The sequence below is a fragment of the Procambarus clarkii genome, chromosome 15 (assembly GCF_040958095.1).
Source record: "Procambarus clarkii isolate CNS0578487 chromosome 15, FALCON_Pclarkii_2.0, whole genome shotgun sequence".
Taxonomy (NCBI): Eukaryota; Metazoa; Arthropoda; class Malacostraca; order Decapoda; family Cambaridae; genus Procambarus; species Procambarus clarkii.
In genome coordinates, this window is record NC_091164.1 from 37,092,660 (window position 1) to 37,103,894 (window position 11,235).

Below are 11,235 nucleotides of genomic sequence, written 5' to 3' on the forward strand. Positions count from 1 at the left end.
GTGGCTCCAAGCCCCAAGGGCAGTACTTACAGGGCACCTAGGGAAGGCAGCCCTAGGCGCATGCAGCCCGAGTACTGAAGATAACTCCTGGCTCTCGCACCCACAAAACTAACACCACACACAAAGCACAGTGCAGTAGCGACACCGGAGCCAGAGCACACGACCATCGCCTATAGCATCAGCCTCAAGAACTGAGGTGTGGGTAGCCGGCGCGGGGGATCTGGGGCTCCCCCTTCCCCCTCCCGGGGAGAGGGGAGCTGCGCAGACAGCGGCGCGGCAGTGTGTGACGTCACACTAGTTTGCTTGTTTTCGGTTGGGGAGTTCTATCCACTAGTTCGGTTTTTGGTAGCAATTTTCACCAGAATAGGGGTTTGTTTTGGGGCGCTTATCTTTCTGGGTGCCTGTTCCGGTCAATGGCAGACATAGAATGCTTCCAACTACACGGGGGCTTCTATAGGCCATTGCTCCCCTTGCCTCTCTGAGGGGGCCCGGTTCTGGCCGTGGTCCCCGGTAGGCCTAAGAACTCCATACACATGACTGATGCCAAAGTCTGACATTAGCATATCAGCCAGGGATAGCTCCGGGGAGCCGACGGGGCTCCCCCCAGAAACGTCCACTTATGGATGTCAATCAACAAACTATCACTTAACATACAAAAGACCTACTACATCTTATCTGGTAGCAAATCAACAAATGCAATTCAGCTTCAGATAGACAATGTTAACATTAGTAATAAAAATGATGGAAAGTTTCATGGCCTATTCCTAGACAAGAGACTCAACATCAGCACCCACATACAACACATAACTAAGAAAGTCTCTAAAACAGTTGGTATACTCTCCAAAATCAGATATTATGTACCTAACTCTGCTCTCATCTCACTATATTATGCACTTATCTATCCCTATCTTAATTATGGTATCTGTGCATGGGGTTCAACCACTGCAAACCACCTCAAGTCCATCATTACCCAGCAAAAATCTGCTATCAGAATAATAACCAATTCTGCTTTCAAACAACACTCAGCCCCCTTGTTTAACTCCCTAAACATGCTAAATATAATCTCACTCCACACATTCTCTTCTGTCAACTACATTTACAAAACCCTGTTCTTAAATGCAAATCCTGTACTGAAACTCTCCCTGGACAGATGTAATAGGACCCATTATCACCCCACCAGAAATAAATATCTCTGTAATATCCCCAGAGTCAAACTTAATCTGAGTAAACACTATACAAATAAAGGGACCTAGTCTATGGAACTCACTCCCTAATGAATTGAAAAGCTTTCCAACTTTGGCGTCATTCAAAAACAAAACTAAAAAGTACCTAATTTCATCTTCATAGTTTTCTACCATGTTGCTTTAAAATTGCACTGTATCTAGTGCTACCCAATCTCCCAATCTTGATGTACCCAATCCAAACAACTTTACCATTGTGATCATTGCTGTCTTTTTATGTGCTATCAATTTGCTGTATCGTACCTATTAATCTTTGTTTAAATTACCAATCAAGCTGTCAATGCAATCAATCAGAGCTTTAATATACCAATGTGCTTTATCATTTTTTTCTTGCAATGTATCTTATCATTTTATTAATTCTGCTAGAATTTACCTACTTAAAATTATCTGTTAGATTAACCCTCAAACCACTAGGGGCCCAAATGGAATTCACACCCACAGGCGCAACAAAAAAAAAATTCAAAAAAAATTCTTTCGTCTTAAAGAAGTGTTCATTTTTGTTCCCTGATCACGGAAAAAATAACAAAAAATCGTAGGTGGCATATTTTAGCCGCAATAGGGTAGGGAAGTGTGGCAAAAAAGGGGCATTGGCAGAGCCTTCGCCAGATGAGGTCTACTCCGCCCGAGCTGTCAGACGGCAGTTGCCACAAATATATTATTACCTAATTATTTCAATGTCTCTGATTGATTTTTTCTTAGTTTTTTTGCAGTAATATTATTCCATACAGTGAATTGTGGTATATTTATATTATAAAATGTGTGAACCATCGCTGTACTCAAAATTATGGTGTGCATATTAGTGATTCAATTATTATGTTCATAAAACAATAAACAAATAGTTTTGCTGTTGTTACACTATATACACAGGTTATATATAAGTATTTGCAATGTTTTGTACACCATAACGAACTACTAAGTTGGTCTTGTGAGTCAAAAAGCAACGAGGAGTGACCGCCAAACACCAGCGAGCCACTCACTGCCACTCCCTCCCTCAACACCACCTCACTCACCCTCATTCACCTCCTACAATACTCTTTCTGTATTTATTCACTATACACAGACGTTATATATACGTATTTACATGTTTTGTTCACCATAACTGTACATCTAAGCTTGTATGGTGAGTAAAGGCCACAAAGACGTAGCTTCTCACACAGTCAGCTGATCGGCAGCCGCCCTCAAGGCCAGACGCACTAATATTTGTCCTTCAACAATATTGTTTGTGGTGTTATTACGCTATATACACATATTATATATAATTATCTACCTGTTTTATTCACCATACCTGAACAAATAAGCTTGTATGGTGCCCAAAGACCATAGTGGCCATCAGTAAACACCATGCCAAGACGTGCAGACGACGCTCCTCCCTCACCAAAATGGTGGCTCCCAACCTACTCCTCTCGCTGTTATCACACTCTATACACACGTTATATATAAGTATCTACATTTGTGGTCACCATATCGAACCACTAAGCCGGTATGGTGAGTGCAGTCAATAAATGGTGGCCACACACAGTCAGAAGACGACGCCACCCTCCCTCCCTCGCACAGCCTTACGCCTCCCTCCATGGAACACAGCGCAAAATATCACCACAATCCTGCTATTATCAGAATCCTGGTCAGTTTTATCACAGTCAGGGGGCTTCAGTAATACTATCACTGCTAAATAATAGCAGTATCATATATATTATGGTATTTGTAGGCGATGCTGTGGTCACAAGCTGAACAGCGGTGCTGTGAGCTCGTGCTGCGTGCGCCAGCCTTGGTGGCTTGCTCAATACTGACGCTGTAACATCCAAGAATGTTGGCCTGGATTTTTTTTCTAGGTGGCATCTGGCAACTATCAGTCGTGGCTGTACTATAGCTGCCCCTATCCAAGGCAGGGAGTTTAAATTATAGCGCTAGACACGAAATCATATATAAATGATGTGCGCGGTTTCGGTTTTGTCACTGATATCATTTATATATGATATGCGCGGTTTGAGGGTTAAGGACCTTCCCCGAAACGCAGTGCGTATTAGCGGCTTTACAAGACTGTAAATACCATGCTATGTATTCTCACAAACCCAATGTACCTTCTTGTATATAAATAAATAAATAAATATATATATATATATACTGTATAGATATCACATATATAAGCCCCATAATTTTGAACATAGCGATGAACCCTGAGTGCTCCATCGCCTAGTGCCCAAAATTTGCTCAATTTCCCAGCTCCATCACAGCTAAAGTATGTCACATACAATATTTATTTTTTAGTTTCCCGTGATCAGAGACTTTATTTTAACATTAGAAGATAAAAAAAAAATTTGCCAAGAATTTATTTCCTGCACACAGGGGGGGGGGGGGGTGCCATATTTGGAGCCCGAGCAACACAGTGACTAATAAGGATACAAAGTATGCTCTCGGACGCAAGTTCGAATCCTCGTCACAGCCCTTGTGGATTTGTTCATACAAAGGCTAGTAGAACATTAGAAAACTTCAAGAAATATTCAATTAAAGATGAAATTTACAACTAGGCCATAGAATGGAGCGAGTTAAAGGTCACCACATTAAAGAATGCATGGAATAAAATTCTGAGTCCGGTACCTGGTTAGAATGAAGATGAAGATTACTATGATTTTGAGGGCTTTGATAATGAGATTTTTGAGACATTCAGAGATGCATGTGAGGAAGATTTGCAACTTTCTGATGTGAATGCATGGTTAGATAATGATGCTGATGATCCAGGTTATGGTGAATTAACTAATGATGAGATTATCTAGTCTGTTACTGGTAATAATGATGAAGATGTGGAAGAGGAAGATGATAATGTGTTACCTATTCCATATGCTGCATCATTGCAAAAGGTTAATGATCTGCTTGATTTGGTTGCTGTAACTGATAATGAAGAGCTGACAAATTATTACCTGCACCTAAAGGACATGACAGATATTATAACGAAGCACACGACAAAGAAATAATCTAAGATTCCAAAGTTTTTGGTACGATTTCACAGTAGGCCTACAGGACCAGCACCCAGCACTAGCAAGGACACACCTTCTGAGGATGCCCAGGCAACTGGACCAGCACCCAGCACTAGCAAGGACTCACCTTCCAAGGATGCCCAGGCAACTGGACCAGCACTCAGCACTAGCCATAACTTACCTGGGAGTACCAATTGAGCTGTACAGCACAGTTCTAATGACATTAAATGTACAAAGTGTAGTTTATATGATATAAGTGTACTGCAGTAGTGTGATTCTAGTGGTCTGTACTTTATGTACAGACTGTAGTGTATAATGTACATTTGTTAGAAAAGTTACTGTTCTTTAAACAATTTATATTCATATGTGTGGCACTCTCAGGATATTGAGGCTAACAAAGTTTGCACTACACAACTCAACTGGTAAGGTAAGTACAGTACTGTAACATGCAATATAAATTTATTTCATTGCAATACAAATTCTTTGTTATTTAAATTTTTCATAAGGCAAATGTGGACTGGTATATGCATTAATGTAATTGTTTTTTTTTTTTTTTGGGGGGGGGGGAAGGGGGTTGCTGGGGCGGAACGGATGGAATGAATTCCACACTGGAATGAATCAGCTATGCCCCATATAGTTCATTCAAGCGAGTACACACATTTAATTTCTACATTTACTGTCTACATTTAATTTCATGCATTTCTTTGATAAAGTGTTTACTCATGTCCTTTATGATCTTGGTTATTTGAAAGTGTTGGCCAAATTAACCTTAAATTATAGTATGTTACTCTATGTTCTGATATGTTCAAAGAAAATGTTATGAGGAATAGTTCACTTGCTTTTCTAAATTACACCTTGTATTTCCATTCTATAATTAATGTAAATAAACTACTGTACTGTTGCTAGAACTACTGACTCCATAATGTAATAGTCTATGCTTGTCATCCTTAAGTATCACCTTCTTTGTACTAATTTTTTATTTTCCTTGAACATTCTCATTTTGTTAGCTTACTTCTCTAATAGTATTAAGTGTTTTATCCCGTCACAACTTTAATTAAAAAATTTCTATATTATTATTAATTTTGCCCGAAACGCTTTGCGTAATAGTGGCTTCATTAGTATGTGTAACTTCTGTCCCTTCAATTGAACAATATTCTTATGTTCTTTGTACACACAATCTTTTGAATAAATAATAATATTATTATTATTATTTACACAGAAAATCACACTAAAGTGATATACATCAATGAGAAAATTTCCTCGGGCTGTGAGATGATGCAAACCTGCAATGTTTGCATCACCTCACAGCCTCAGTGGATTGTTCATTGATGTATATCACCTTAGTGTGATTTTCTGTGTATCTGAAGTTGAGCATACAATGTTGAACTACAGTACTTTATCCTTCACCTGAGTGCTTGGGGTCTTACATAAAACTTGGACTGGCTTCAGGACTGTGATATCAGGATATCACAGACTTCCTGTGATATTAGTAGAAATCCGATTGTAAGAAAGTCAGTGGTGGTACAGTAGTAGAGTATGCAGCTGGCAATGCGTTGGTCATGGGTTTGCAACACTACACAGTCCCAGTGGTATTTCTCATTATTATTATTATTATAAAAGTTATCATTATTCGATAGGCCAATGTCCACACCCCAACAATGCCATTGGCATATAATTTACCCCAACAATTCTACTGGCCTACATCTACACCTCCAACAATTCCATAGTCCTATTTCCATACCCCAACATTTTTGTTGAAGAAAACAAAAATGCTGTTTGTTGACCAACTTGTATATTGGCTATTTTCTACCATGTTCCCCCCTTTTTTCATCTTTTATTATTTTTATTTTTTTCTTTCAATGCAATTATACTTTGAGCTTAATTACTATTAAGTTTTAGTCTAAGTGTTTTTTTTCCCCGCCTCACCTTGCCCGAAACGCTATGCGTACTAGTGGCTTTAGGTATTGTATGTACTACCTCTTATCTTTAAATCAAACAGAATGTTTGTACTGTAACTCTGCAATTATGTATGTACTTTTCCTAAATAAATTTTTATTATTAACAATTGTATGTTGGGGTGTAAGACAATGTTGGAGCAGACAATGGTGGAGCAGAAAACTCAGTACTCACTTTCCCCTTCAGAGCAGGAGAGATTGCTGAAATAGAGGGAATACAGAGAACATATACGGCACGCATCGTTGAGATAAAACACCTAAATTATTGGGATCGTCTCAAAGCTCTCCGAATGTACTCTCTAGAAAGGAGACGAGAGAGATACCAAATAATATACACATGGAAAATACTGGAGGGCCAGGTCCCAAATCTACACAGTAAAATAACAACGTACTGGAGTGAATGATATGGAAGAAAATGCAGGATTGAACCAGTGAAGAGCAGAGGTGCCATAGGCACAGAGAACATAAGAAAATAAGAACAAAGGTAACTGCAGAAGGCCTATTGGCCCATACGAGGAAGCTCCTATCTATAACCACCCAATCCCACTCATTTACATGTCCAACCCATGCTTGAAACAATCGAGGGACCCCACCTCCACCACGTTACGTGGTAATTGGTTCCACAAATCAACAATCAACAACCCTGTTACCGAACCAGTATCTACCCAAGTCTTTCCTAAATCTAAATTTATCAAATTTATACCCATTGTTTCGTGTTCTGTCTTGTGCTGATACTTTTAATACCCTATTAATATCCCCTTTGTTGTGTCCAATCATCCACTTGTAAACCTCTATCATGTCACCCCTAACTCTTCGCTGTATAAACATCAGAGGTCCACGGTTGTTCAACGTTCTCCCAGTGACTATAAGAAATATTGCCGGAACAACCGTGGACATCTTCAAGAGAAAACTGGACTGTTTTCTAAGAGAAGTTCCGGATCAGCCAGGCTGTGGTGGGTATGTGGCCCTGCGGGCCGCTCCAAGCAACAGCCTGGTGGACCAAACTCTCACAAGTCGAGCCTAGCCTCGGGCCGGGCTTGGGAACTAGAAGAACTCCCTTGAACCCCATCAAGCAGGTAATGGACTCAAGTACTTACGGAGGATGATAAGAGTGCGAGGAACAAGGTGGTCAGGCGAAGCCAGTGACTCCTTCCTTCAACAGTTTTGTCTCTCCCTCGTGGTATATCCTCAATGTCTTCAGTGGTGTGGCCTCACCACACACTTACACTGCCATAAGTGTCCTGAGAGTACTGTGGGAGGGACAATTTGGCGGGTATTGTGGACACAGGTCTTTAAGACAGGCGAACTTCACGAGTCGTGGAGACGTCTATAGCAACCTTTGTTGTGATGACGTCACTCGCTTGCTCGCTTACTCGCCACGTCGCTCTTCCCATTTTCTTTGGTTACTGATCTTTGCCGACCTTTAATTAACCTGAGAGCCACTAATATTGGTGGCCTCAACGAGGACAGGAAGTTGGCGGCTTGTCAAAGGTCCTACCCATTTGCCTGGACGATCTTTTCTATCTGTATTTTAAAACCCAGTAGAGTTTTGGCGTTTACCTTATCCACTCTTTGGCGGGTAGGCTGTTCCACGGGTTTACTACCATACGGGTGAAAAAGCATCTACAATACAATACAATACAATACAATTTTATTTAGGTAAGGTACATACATACAATAAATATTTACAAGGATTGTTTGACTTATAGGTAGAGCTAGTACATACAATGCCTAAAGCCACTATTACGCAAAGCGTTTCGGGCATGATAAACTTAAATAACAAGCTTAATACTAATTGAGCATAATGAGTAGAATGAAAACAAGAAATGAAAACATAGATGAAAAAGCAGCACAAATACAATTATGTCGACAAACAGCGCTCTTTAAAGAAAAAAACAGACATTGGTTGACAATAGAAGGGTAAGGTAGGTTACAGGGAATTTATTAGGTATAGCTTCGCTTTTAACTTAAACTGGTTGAGAGAGGTACAGTCTTTAACATGGTTCTTTAACATCTCTTGTTTTCTGTCCTACATTATGGCTTGTTGAGCTTGAACCCGTCGCTCCTCGTTCGTGTTACATCTGCCCTTTTGAAGAAAGTATCCGGATCGACATCGTCCAAATTGTTTAGTATTTTAAGTGTTTCGATGAGCTCCGCCCTGTCATGCCTGGTTTGCATGTGTTGTTTGGCCAGTGGCCCTCAACCCTTCCTGATACGAGAGATGACTAAGCTCTGGTATGATTTTTGTTGTCCGGTGTTGCATCTTCTCCAGAGCAACTATGTCTTTCTGAAGATAAGGTCTCAATGCCTGTATGCAATAATCCAGGTGGGGCGCACCAGAGACTTATACAATTGAAGGACTACTTTAGTTTCCTTGAAGGTAAAGGCACGCTTGATTATTCCCAAGGTTTGGTTCGCTTTTTTTACTGCCGCTCCCACTTGTTGTGCAACTTTTAGTGAATGATGGATTCTGATTCCAATGTCGCATTCTTCATCTATCTGTTGTAAGGTAAAGCTGGCAATTTGGTAGTTGTGACGTGGAATGTTATGCCCTACAGGCAAGGTCTTGCATTTATCGACATTAAAGAGCATTTGCCAGTCATCAGACCATTGGCGGAGTTCATGTAGATCTCTTTGTAAGGTCTCAATATCACTTTCACTTCCTTCTTTATCATAGATCTTAGTGTCATCTGCAAATGTGTCATCTATAAATAAATAAATAAATAAGTAAATAAATAAATAAATAAATAAATAAATAAATAAATAAATTTATTTATTTAAATTAAATCTAAATAAATTTAAATCTGGCCAACATTCCATCTCCCAGGATGAACAGGACCAGCAAAAGCTGCTTGACTATGTTATTGTGTCGTCCCAAAATATTCCTGTGGAACGTGAAGGTGAAAAGTGTATTGAAATAGTTCATGCTCTCATAAAAGACGAATTGCGTGTCACTCTAAATAAAACCGACATTATTGCTGCCTACAGAGTAGGCAAAAAGAATCCATCAGGTCTAACCCAGCGAAAAATTCGCCTCAAGCTAGCTTCCCAGTCCATAAAATCACATCTTGTCCGGACAGCTGCATCCCAACGAAAGGGAATCTTCATCAACGAGTGCTTGACTAGAAAAAGACAGCAACTCCTCTACCGCCTGCGTCAAATCCGTCATCAAAACCCAGATGCGATTCATCAGTGCTTCGTTAGAGATGGCGTGATTAAAGTGAGAAAGACCTCAGAGGGTAAAATGTTTACAATTGCTAATGAGGATAACCTCAACACTTTCCTCTCCCAATGTGGTTTGTCTCACCTTATTATCCCTCTCATTGAGTCAACATAATTAACCCCCTTGTCACCTAGTGCGGGCTAGGTATCCTAATTCTCTTTGTTACACTTTTTTAAAGTAAATTTTAATTTAATGTATATTAGTCATTTATTGGACTTAATTAATTGAGTGCATTAATATTTTCTTTAGTTCTTATTAATTATAGGATCATAACTAAACTATTTATAGTTAATAATCATTAGATTAAACTTGCCTATGCTTATTATTCAACTTTATTCCTTGCTTTCATTTATTATCTAGGTTGCCTAGCCTCGCCATACTCCCTTACTCCATTGTACCCCTGGCTTTGTCTGTGTCTCAAAATGCTAATTATTACTTACAGTGTACCTGAGAGAACTTGTAAGCAATCTACCTCAATTTTCTTTTTTTTTGTTCATTTTGTGTTTGTCTTATATAGCTCTTGTTTATATTTTAATTTTCCCCCCTTTTATAAAAAAAAATTTGTTTCGTAATTGCCATTCTTACCTTGTTTTCCTACAACCAGCCTTCTTATGCAAACAAGTATAGACCCAGAACTAAACTTCTTATCCACTATCTATGACAATCATCATTTTAATGATCAAAATTGCAGATATTTTACAGCTCATGATGTAAACAATGTATTAACACATAATCACAATATCTCTGTAATTAACTTGAATGTAAGATCACTTAGCAAACACTTCGATGATGTTAGTGCCTTGATTGACACTATTGACAACAAATTCTCTTTTATTATACATACTGAAACGTGGTTAAAAGAGGATACTACTCAACTCTTTAACAAGCCAAACTACTCAGCAATTCACAACTGTCGACCAATGCAGAGAGGTGGTGGTACTGCTCTTTACTACCACCAAAAACTAACATGCTTAAAAGAAATTAGAACTAGAGACTGCTGTGGGGAGTATATCTTCGCCAGCTTCAGAGTCAAGGGTGCTGAGTCTGTCCTGTCTGTGGGAGCAGTCTATAGAATTCCTAACACTGATATGTCCGAATTCAACTCTAACCTTAGAAATCTAATATTCGATAACAGACTGAACAAAAACCATCTAATCATCGCAGAGGACTTTAATATTGACCTCTGCGAGCCTGAACACCCTACTGATGTTAGCTTCCTCAACTGTATGAATTCCTGCTTCCTCATACCCTTAATCACTAGACCTACTAGAATTACTGATAGTACTGCCACGGCTCTTGATCACATCTGGACCAACATAACCTCTCCACTTACTTCAGGGATAATCATCGATAGCACAACAGACCATTACCCCACATTTCTCTTAACTAACATTAACAAACCACCTCTAGAGACAAGAGAGTTAAGCTTTAGGCTGCACAATGAAACTGCTATAGGCAATTTTTTATAGCTGCTGCTGCTAATGTCAACTGGGAGTCCGAATTAGGTAACATAGGGGACATCAACCTAGCAGTGCAATCTTTTCTTCAAAAAACTCTCAGCCTTTATAACAACCACTGTCCTATGCTAACGAAACAAGTCACAACTAAAAGGCTAAATAATCCTTGGCTTACAAAGGGGATACTTAAATCTATTAATAGATCTATTAGTGATAGAGACGACTATTGTGAATATACCTTTGCCAAGTTCTCCAGTAAATCCCTTAAATCCTCCCTGATAATCGGTGCCATCTATAGATTTCCTAATACCAACATAGCTTTATTCTCTGACAATGTAAGGAATCTTATCATAAATAATAATCTCAACAAAAATCACATCATTCTGG

At 39.3% G+C, this 11,235-nt stretch overlaps 1 long non-coding RNA gene across 1 annotated transcript in view; it reads right to left on the bottom strand.

Moving 5' to 3' along the window:
* The window catches only part of LOC123759178 (uncharacterized), a 57,891-nt gene extending 50,393 nt beyond the window's left edge, over positions 1-7,498 (bottom strand). The window contains exon 1 of the long non-coding RNA XR_011228674.1: positions 7,266-7,498. This is a non-coding gene — a long non-coding RNA (uncharacterized lncRNA). The remainder of the gene's footprint in view (positions 1-7,265) is intronic.
* Between the last annotated feature and the right edge of the window lie 3,737 nt (positions 7,499-11,235).